The sequence below is a fragment of the Macrobrachium rosenbergii genome, chromosome 18 (assembly GCF_040412425.1).
Source record: "Macrobrachium rosenbergii isolate ZJJX-2024 chromosome 18, ASM4041242v1, whole genome shotgun sequence".
NCBI classification, from domain to species: Eukaryota; Metazoa; Arthropoda; class Malacostraca; order Decapoda; family Palaemonidae; genus Macrobrachium; species Macrobrachium rosenbergii.
This window is the reverse complement of record NC_089758.1, coordinates 19,653,206-19,664,233: the sequence shown is the minus strand read 5'-3', so window position 1 is coordinate 19,664,233 and position 11,028 is coordinate 19,653,206. Positions and strand designations below refer to the sequence as shown.

Sequence of the window (11,028 nt, the reverse complement as noted above, 5' to 3'; positions counted from 1 at the left end):
GACTGGGCTGAACTCATTAGCTCACGGCCTATGTAGCCGGCGTTGAAGATGATTTTGGTTACAGTTCAGTATTACCGAAGATTAACTATGGTTCTTTTAATATGTTCAAGTTTCGGGTAATCAATTACTTAAGTAAGGAATAGCAATATAAAAACATACTGTAGGTCTAGAGTAATGTCTTATTAGAAAAAAAAACTTCAGTTCAATATTACCGAAGATAATATTTGACGCTTTTGATATGTCCAAGTTTCAGGTAAGCAGCTTCTTAAGTGAGGAATAGAAATACGTATATAAATGTGGGTCTAGAGTATTGTTTTATATTGATAAAAAAATCTGCAGTTCAATATTACAGAAGATAATCTATGACCATTTTAATATGTTCAAGTTCATGTTAAGCAATTACTTATGTGAGGAACAGAAATATATAAACATAGGTCTAAAGTATTGATTTATATCAATAAAAAATACAGCCTACAGATAATTCCTTTCTCTACAGTTAGACAACGTTTGCCGTGACCACATAACTCCGCTAGCATGACTTGAAGCGACATTGGAGGCACTAGACCACAGGTGATGTTCTTGTTGGTTTCTCAATAGTAAATAGTCCTTTCAAACATGACAGTTTATTTTTACTTTGAAAATTATTTAACAGAAGCTGTCGGGATGCATTTTCTTGCTCGTTTCTGAGTTGGAAGCATTTCTTCTAGCTACGCCAGCTTATATTAGCTTTAAAAATCAATATAGTGCACATATTTAAGCTTTATTTTGAAAATATCAGCGAAGATGGGTTTGAAACCTGGAATATTAGGCACGAAGTTAAAATTATAATCTAAAAAGGGAATATGCATAATATTTTTAAAAGCCTTGTGATACCAGCGTAAGGGTACATTTTTTTTTTTTCAAATAAAGAAAAAATGAAAGAGAAGTATCAAAGGTAATTCGAAGCAAAAGTCCTGTTGCAGATGTTATCTTTTAGATCTGTCTTTCTAAAACAGATGTCACCTGTTTAACAGAATACCTTCTCAAGCAGGGTTATCTAACAAAACTCGGTCTGACTGAAAAACTCTATTGACCTTGAAACGAACAGTTTAATCTTCAGGCACAGAACATGACAAGAACATGATGTCTATGAGTAGAATATTGTCTTCACTGCACGCCAAGTGAAGACGATGTGAGAAAAACAATCCATAATGCTGAATCATCACTGAGTTTTGCTTTCGATTTCTTTCCCTCATCCGCAGGGTAGGTGATTACTACTTTTTATTTTTCTTTTTGCAGTTATGAGTCATGTCTGTCTGAAGTTTTATAGCCACTTTTCCGCGAGGAAACGGTTTCCCGTCGTTTGGTGCAACTATCGAATCGCAGATTGAATATCAGTTATTCATATTGTTTTGACTTTCAGTTTATTTGTTCATCTTCTTCTTTTTCTTTTATTACCCCTTCACCAGACGGCGCCTTTCAATCTCTCAGTTAAGGCACTGAATCAAGAGCTGTAAATGAATTTTCGCATTCGAAACAGATGTGGACGTAATCACGCGCTCAGCCACGGGGATCCGTGACGTCAGACCTTTCATAAATGTCTTTCGAGGATCAAACAAGTTTTTAGGACAATTCAAAAGGAAATCAGCTGCTGCGTAATGTTTCTTCGTTTCCTAGAGTCCCTTAATACACGGAGACCTTGGCAAAACCAGAAGGGCTATGAAACGCAAAGGGATATCGAACTGGTTAAGGACTGTTTACTGAAACAAACTCAAAACCCAGAACTGAGGAAGTCGGAGTATAAATCACAAGTGATGGCACAGCCCAGGGGTTGAGAAAATTGCTTACATGCGACAATGAAAGTGACCAAGACGCCACAGAGAAAAAATACTATCAGTTAAGCAAGACACAACTGAGAAGAATTAGTAATGAACCAAACTTTTGGCAAATTCATTGCGTCTTCGAAACTTCCGGCACCCGATGAACTAACAACTGTTGATTTGACTAAAGGCATGTCTAAGAGCAAAGTGAATTTAGACTGTTAGACCACGGTTACGAAATTGTTTTAATCTTCCTTTAAAATTAACATTTACTTAATCCCATATATCGCATAAATTCGAACGTAATTCTTCTGTTATCATTATTATCATTACTCATTTTCTTAACACATTTTAAAACCAACGAAGTGGATGGTGACATCACAGATTCCAACACTAAAAATTTCCATGCGACATATATTAATAAAGTGTCTTTCACATAAGATAAGTAATATTTAAAATACTTAGATTATTGCAAAATGTTGAACTCATAGACAATTTGGAAATGCTCAAAAATGAACGTTAAACAAGCATTGTAAATAATCTCGAGGAAACTAAATTATGTCATATTTTAGAGCTATTTCAATTCTCAGGATGAAAGCGTCGAAAAACAGGTCAGCAGTCACACTCTACTTACCTGTCGTGTGCAGAAATATACGAAAACAAAACGCACTAAAATTTATTGAGAACTTGAACTTGTAAGTGAGGACTCCCACGGTTGCAAAACACTGAATGTCGAAAAGTAGCCAAACCTTATTGACCAACGTTACGCTTTCCCCACCCACCTTAAACGAAGAAAAATAGACCAAATGCCAAACTCTACACACGTGCTTCACAAAAACACGATGACTAAACATAAACCTCATTAAAAAAAAAAGACACACACACACAACTATTTTAAGAGTTGCAAAACACTGGGTGTCGTGAATGAGGAAGTGACCGCACGCTTAATACATAGGCCTATTGGCATCGTTAAAACAGTGTTAAGAAAAATAGTACGAAGCAAGAAGCATTACTCTGACCAGACTTAAACTCATAATGAATCCCATATCTTAAAAGAATAAAAACACAACGAGAAAACAAGAAACGTCGCTGTTTGGTGGCTAAACTTAAGCTCGTAACGATTACTACGATCTCAAAATAATTAAAACACGAAAAAACAAGAGATGTTACTGGTTTCTTCACCTATCTGATCTGTTTGGTTAAATGATTCACGAAAACAGAACGGACTAAAAACAACTTTCAGTGAAAAACGCGGAAATGTTGCATTGAAAAGTAATCGATTTTCCAGTAGACATACACTCCACCTACCTGCAGAGGGTCTTAAGCCGAGATAATTCACGTGAACACACGAACTTAGCTCGCATTTCCACGCGCGGGTCACTCACACTGGTATGTGGGGCAGCGGGCTAACAAAACTTCACCACAACTTCCTTACCCGGCCATCACCAGACTTCTAATGACTAGAAGTGGTGGCTGCCGGGAACAACTGGTCTATTTCTCCCTTCATCTGAACTCTGTTTTCAGTGTAAAACCGGTATCTCTCTCTTACGGATGCAGGATACATTCTAGACCCATTACCTGGATCTTGCTCGTGCATTTGCCCCCATACATTATGTCTATGAGGAAGTAACTATGAAAATCACTTCCTCAGTAGATTTTTATTTAAGGTTACTTATTGAGATTTACGTTTCATGAGAAATCAGGATTTATTTCTGAAACTTGTCATTATCTCCAATATACCTAGACCCCGTTATGCCTAAGGCAAAGAGTAAGTTTTTCTCTATCTCCGTTAACTGGATGTTCCACGCATCTATAGCTGAGAAATTGCCACGTCAAATCGACGTTTACCCTTCTGATATTTCTGGTTCACGCGCACCCACACATATAAATGTATATAATCCTTAAGTGCAAATTAGAGCGAGTTGATTAGGGCTTTATTTATCTAACAAGGGAAACGCGCTTGCTGTCAGACACACGCAAAAGCGTACACGAGCACCCCTTTAAACATATAGGTTTATATATATATATATATATATATATATATATATATATATATATATATATATATATATATATATATATATATATATATATATTATATGTAATTCTAATAACCACAATGCCCTCTTAACTTCTCGATTTCTTCTCGTGGTCAGGTCGCCAACGTGACCTCCTTGTGGTTAAGGCGACGCGGGTTCGTGTCCTGCGACCGGCAATCACAGTCTTCAATTTCTTGCGTCTGGACGTAAGGCTTCGTAGTTACATGCACATCCAAAAAGCAAGAAGAATTCGAGAAGTTTAGAGGGCATTGTGGCTATTAGAATTACATCTGTGTCCAGTAAAAGTGACCAGTAGATTCTACATATATATATATATATATATATATATATATATATATATATATATATATATATATATATATATATATATTATATGTATATGTGTGTATGTATATATGTACATATACATAAATGTATATAATGTATATAGATAGGTATATATATATATATATATATATATATATATATATATATATATATATATATATATATATATATACATATACCACTGATCTCCACCTCTTAATCCATTACCTGTCCGTTGAGGGAAACAGTAGATTCGAAATATAACTCTTGAATATCTGCCCACTTTTACGTCTTGATGGGAACCTGTATCAGATGGAATTCTGTATTAAGAGCAAATATATATATACACAAACATATACACACATTATATATATATATATATATATATATATATATATATATATATATATATATATATATATATATATATATATATACACAGTATATGTGTGTGTGTGTGTGTATGTATGTATTTGCTATTATAACAGAATTCCATCTGATAAAAGTTCCCTATAAAACAAGAGAAAGAGTAGATTTTCTAGCGTTATATTACAGTGTCTACTGTTTCCCTCAACGGACAGGTAATGGGTTAAGAGATGCAGGTCAGTGGTACTTATACAACTGAAGGAATGTTCCAGAAGTCGGCTATTACGTCACTCCTGTCAGATGCATCTGCATGAGACTTTTTACCGTTGGTTGGAGGAAGATTTTATCAGTCAGATCTGAGTCCCAGGCTACTTTTGAGAGGTTCATCGTATTTCTTTGCTTGATCAGTATTGATTCTACCACCTGGCTTTTGTACAGATTATTGATACAAATTATGGATTTAAGTGAGGTGAAGTTAAACCACCTACATGATTCTAACGTATCGACTGCTATTACCAGGTGTCCTTTGAATAACAAAGGTTACAAAGCTAATAGATTTTACCTAAATTAATTGGGCTCTGACAGAGCCGACATATTATAATTTTCAGACTGGGCTACGGATTAGGAACGCATACACAACCTCCGTCCAAAACGTTCAAGGCTTCCGTCAGAAAGAGGAAAGATATCCAAGATCTTCAACTGAAACTACACAATAACACTGCTTTTATGACTATTAGACACATGAAACTTGTTGCTTGCCTCTAAGACATGGCAAGTGAGGCCCTTTGAAAGTCATAAATTGTAAGAAAAATCTCAAAACAAAGAACAAAAAAGGATGTGCAGTGACTAAGAAAATCCACGAAACCACTCCTGCTTAAGAATTCTTCTTCCTTATCCTTCAATAAAAATTATGCAACTGAATTTTGGTGGGCCAGGAACAGAACAAAGAAAAATCCCAAAAAATAAAACCAATGATGAACAATTGGATGCCATTTATCAAAGTGATTTGGAAGACAGACATATGACTACCTATCAGATAGCCGAGACGGGCATCATTGCGCATTATTTGAGTGACATCTTCAGTATGAACTACAGTATCTTGTCTGCAAGATGAGTGTCGAGAATGTTGATACAAAAGAGACTTTCCTGGATAAGAAGCTTCCAGAACATTTTGACACGCTTACAGTCACATCCAGGCAATCATTTCGACAGTTTGATAGCTCATTAATAACACGCTTGCTATCAGACAAGTGTAAACGCATATGCGGACACTTACATACACGTGTATACTATATTCGTGCACGTCTGCACACAAATACACACACACACGCTTGTCCACCCACCTACCCACACACACACATATATATATACATATATATATATGTGTGTGTGTGTGTGTGTGTGTGGGTGTGTATGTGGGTGGTGCGTGTATATGTGTGCTCTTGTGAGTGTCTGTCGGCACAAGCCTGAGCGTTTGGGCATGTCAAATAGAAAACACAGGTCAACATTTTCCATTCATTTACCCCATTCTTTTGTGCATGTGTGTAATTGCTTGTGATTCATAAACATGCAACTGATACACATTACAGATTCAAGTAAGGTAACTTAAAACACCTAGATGATTCTAACATATGAACAGTTATTATCAGGCGTGCTTTTGACGACAGAGATGTAAAGTTAACAGATCGTACCTAGATTAATTGGACTCCGATAGAGCCAGCATAATTTTTTAAGTTACTGCAATGTAGAGATTGGGTAAGGCATAAGAATGCATACACAGGGGCTATCCTTAAAGATCGAGGATTACGTCAGAAAGGGGAACAATATCTATAACCTTCTGGTGAAACTACACAATTGTGTATAATATGACTTTTATATTCAAGAGACCTGTTGTTTGTCTTTAAGACATTGAAAATGAGGCCCTTTCAAAGTCATTAGTTGCAAGCAATATCTTAAATTGTACATAAAAATAAGGAAGCGTCATGATAACGAAAATACATGAAACCACACTTGGTTATTCCTCTTACTATCCCACCAATAAGAAGTGGGCTTCTGAGTTCAAGTGAGCCATGGGCCAGGGAAAGAAAAATGACACCTTGTCGAGGCATCTTCAGATATGAACCACTGATGAAGTATTGGGTGCTCTAAATCACAGTGAATTTTACGACAGACTTTTGATGCCCGTCAGATGACCAAGCCCAAGGGCACCATTGCTGGTTCATTGTGCACTGCTTTGAGGTACGTTTTAAGTGGTGAGTAACTGTCTGCAAGATGAATATGAAGAATGTTGACATAAAAAAGGAGGCGAGCTAGGGTGGAAGCTCCCAGGACACTTTTAATTCGTTTCTAGACAACTCCAGGAAAGTTCTTCAGATTAATAGCCCAGGATGAGGTATGGGTTCACAACTCTGAGCTTCACTGAAAGAATCATAACAAGAAATGGAAATATCTTGATTGTAAAAGATGAAAATAAAGTCAAACAAATTGCTCCTGTCAGTATGGCTATGGTCTTTATGCTTTTTAGAATCTGAGTGTTATGATTAGACAACTTGGAAAAAGTCCAGACCATTAAAGGAGAGTAATAATCACCATACAGTTAAAAAGGCAACCAAAATGAAATGTAGAAAAAAGCTTTGAAAGGTTTTAGTGTTCTAAAAGACAGGGACTCTCTCCACTGTGCAAATATGGAAATTATGAATAACGAAGCATATTTCAAAGGCTTATATATTTTCAAAAATTACAAGCTAATGTCGGTTGCTGATAAAATTTATTATTTGAACATGTGTCAAGTAGTCTGTTATTAGACTCCCCTCAGATTTCTAAAAACACAAAGGCCTTGGGTTTGCTGGCAGACGCCATATGCCTGAGATATTCTGGAAAGTGCAGAACATGGCTTTTTCATTGCTTGTTTTGAATTTTGTAATCGGGTTCATGTGAATTAAGAGTCATTTATGATACATTTGCAGATTTAGCTGCTTCAAAAGCAAGACATCCTACCTATAGTACCGACTTATTCAAATTTTTCTTGGTTAACCATATGGTGTTGTATGTAACCTTTATAGCTATAGCACTGAAGGTAAATAAATAATCTCATTCAAAGACTTTTTTTATATTTGTATGTGATCATCCACTGTAGATTTTTGTTAGCAATTTTGGCTATCATGTTAGCAGGTGTCCCAGCTGAGACCTTTACTGTTTTCTGTACTGGTCCAGAAGCAGTGTACCCCCTCTTTGATACAGGTTTTCACACCCCCAAAAAATACTAAGTGCGGTTGTTACTGGAAACTCTAGGTCATATGGGGTCATGGCAGTATGGAAGATGACAAGTGACTGCTTGGATAGTCCAGGTAGCGGAGACAATGAGTAGGTGTCTTTGGTAAGCATCTAGGTTTCTGTCTTGATTACAAAGACAACATATGTAGCGGTAGGTCTCAGACCATTGCTTAAAATTCAGTGCGAAGAATGGTAATGAAATTTACTGTATCATTTTGTAAAATCGTAATTAACTGACCGAGTGTATGAGGGACACCGCTTCTAACTGAAAAGAGTGAATTCGTAACACGAGGACTGAAGAAATGTCAAAGAGAGAAATGTGGTCTTCGTCAGTAACCTAACTGTAAGTAGATTTCTCTGAGAAAAACAGGCGAATTTCTAGTTATTTTTTATTAACAATATATTTATCGGAAATGAGATAAAAGAAGGGGAAAAACTGGACAAGACATGCGAAATATCACCAAATGCTTTACAACTTATTTCGAAGATTCGTTACTTCTGGGTGACATGTACTGTAGCCTACACAACCTTATTTTTAATAAAATTAAGTTTCATAACAAATTTACAGCGATTTTAATTTATAAACAGCCATCTCCCCTGTATATCTTCAATAAATGAACAATTTCCTTTCATACATCCCAAAGTAATAGCCTAATGAAAGCCAAAATGCAGGCGACTTACTAATAAGAGTGTCACCCATATAAAATATGTTTTCTTCTAAAAACAAACATAATAGAAAATGAGCACTACACCGCTTGTTTAAGACAACCTAAAGTAATATTCCCCTGACCTTCATTTTTTTACGATGGATATTTATAATTTCTTTTTGTCAGCAAAGATACCATTTGTTACTTGCCCTTCCACTTCTACTTTAGTACATATATCATATGATAACTTGGAATAATACTGAATTCACTTTCAGACTAAATAGAAAATAATTGTTTTTTTGACCAGCCTTTGCTGATTAAATTTAAACTAGGTTACTTGTAATTGATGTTCGAGACTTCATTAAGAAACGATGGATTTATTTAACCTTCGTGTGTCTCTTTTTATGATTATGACTTATGATTTATGAAATTAAGGCTGTCAAGCCAATCGATGGCCCCTTTTAACTACTTAGAGCTTAGGGCAGGGAAAAGAGGGAGTTGGAGTGGTTGGACAGCAAGGTAAATAAATCCAAAAAAGAAAGAAAATGGAATACAACGATCTAAAGATGGAACTGGGAGAAAAGCCCACAGCTGCACTAAGAAGTAACAGGTTATAAGGTACTTGACGGCAACGAAGGTAAAATAAAAGGCTAACAAGTGGATACAGCTGGGGCCCGAAGGGACGCCACTAATACCCTTTAGTAATGCCTACATTTCACCGCGTGAGGTGCACTGATAGCACTAGCTCCGTACAGAGATGTGTTTCAATTAATAGAATATGAAAACTGTTTAACTGATGGGGATAGGATCTAGATCTCCTAAGTGACCAGCAGAAACTCTATCCCCGAACCAACAATGGTTTGTGGTTAGAAAATGGTATGCCACACGTCCTTACGAAGGTTCAATGTAAACCATTTAGGGGATCTTTTTTTTCCAAATATAATATTTAAAACTGTGCATCGGCCGGGAATCGAACCCGGGCCTCCCGCGTGGCAGGCGAGAATTCTACCACTGAACCACCGATGCTTACAGTGCCACTAGAGTGCCACGCATTTTGACGTAAACCCTGTCAACCATTTTTGCCATGGTAGCATGTTTTTAATTTTTTCGATGTTTTAAGTGCTTTTCATTCTCCTAAAGGTGATATAAGAAATGGGTTTGCAAAGTTTATTTTTTTTTTTTTACGACGGTATTGTTTTTTTTTTTTTTTTGCAACATTTATATCAAAATTTATTTCTACTGACATTCAGACAACCGATGTTCTCAAACTAACAGACTATTCAGTTCACTCGGTCGTAGGGAAATCATGTAAAAGTAATTGATTTGATATCTATCAGCTATTTTTCCAATTATATTATCTCTCTCTCTCTCTCTCTCTCTCTCTCTCTCTCTCTCTCTCTCTCTCTCTCTCTCTCTCTGCTCTGTCTTTTTGAGAAAGTCTTTGGAAAATTATTATCGGCTTTGGTGGAATGTTACAAATTACCTACCGTAGGAAAATCTCTCTCTCTCTCTCTCTCTCTCTCTCTCTCTCTCTCTCTCTCTCTCTCTCTCTCTCTCTCTCTCTCTCTCTCTCTCCCCGCAACCACCTCACTCCACGCGTTGTGTCTGTCTTTTAGGGAGGAGCCTTGAATTTTAACCTCGTGTCTTGTGCCATAATGCTGAATTTATAATCAAAGCAGTTCACTTTTCACCTAGTTTTATTTGTTACTCTTGGCAGCGTATAGAAATATAACCACTATTTTCATGTCAAAATATGAAAACTCTTTTATTTATATGTGAAAATAGCGAAAACTAACACACTCTCTCTCTCTCTCTCTCTCTCTCTCTCTCTCTCTCTCTCTCTCTCTCTCTCTCTCTCTCTCTCTCATTTACATGTGAAAATAGCGAAAACTCTTTTGTCTCTCTCTCTCTCTCTCTCTCTCTTATTTACATGTGAAAATACCGAAAACTAATGCTCTCTCTCTCTCTCTCTCTCTCTCTCTCTCTCTCTCTCTCTCTCTCTCTCTCTCTCTCTCTCTCTCTCTCTCTCTCATTTAGATGGGAAAATACCTTAAACTAACGATCTCTCTCTCTGTCTCTCTCTGTCTCTCTGTCTCTGTCTCTCTCTCTCTCTCTCTCCCCTTGGATATTTGTACGAATGAAGGTATACTAGAAGAGTTCCATGCACACGAACGAACCTACGTATGTCTTCATAGTCGCGTAAATCCAAGGCAGAAAATAACATTTCATATCTAATGTCAAGCACCCAACCTCATTCTCCCATTTTCCAGTATTTTTGTTTGTGTATGTTTCCTCACACAATCTTCAGTTGTTCATGACCTTAATAAGTCAAGTCTGAATCTATGCCTACGCCTAAAAGGAAGTGGCGTGGACAAAGTATAAAATGAATTCAATAGTGACCAGTTACATGAATTCAACTGAAAACTAATGATGAATGAGTCAATAGCCGAATCATCTTTGCCAGTCATCCGGACAACCCAGATTTGATTTCTGGTTAATGAAAATGATGTTTATCTTGAGATGAATAAATTATAATTTAAATAACTGTGAATACAGTAGGTAGCTGCAAGGTTATAT

At 36.5% G+C, this 11,028-nt stretch overlaps 1 protein-coding gene and 1 non-coding gene across 2 annotated transcripts in view; both read right to left on the bottom strand.

Moving 5' to 3' along the window:
* LOC136848176 (uncharacterized) overlaps window positions 1-3,265 on the bottom strand; it is a 31,996-nt gene extending 28,731 nt beyond the window's left edge. Inside the window, exon 1 of the mRNA XM_067120471.1 lies at window positions 3,108-3,265. The gene's annotated coding sequence lies outside the window, so the exon portion shown is untranslated. The remainder of the gene's footprint in view (window positions 1-3,107) is intronic.
* A 6,141-nt stretch (window positions 3,266-9,406) lies between these two features.
* TRNAG-GCC (transfer RNA glycine (anticodon GCC)) lies at window positions 9,407-9,477 on the bottom strand. Its single transcript has one exon. It is a non-coding gene; the product is annotated as a tRNA-Gly (tRNA).
* Window positions 9,478-11,028: the final 1,551 nt, after the last annotated feature.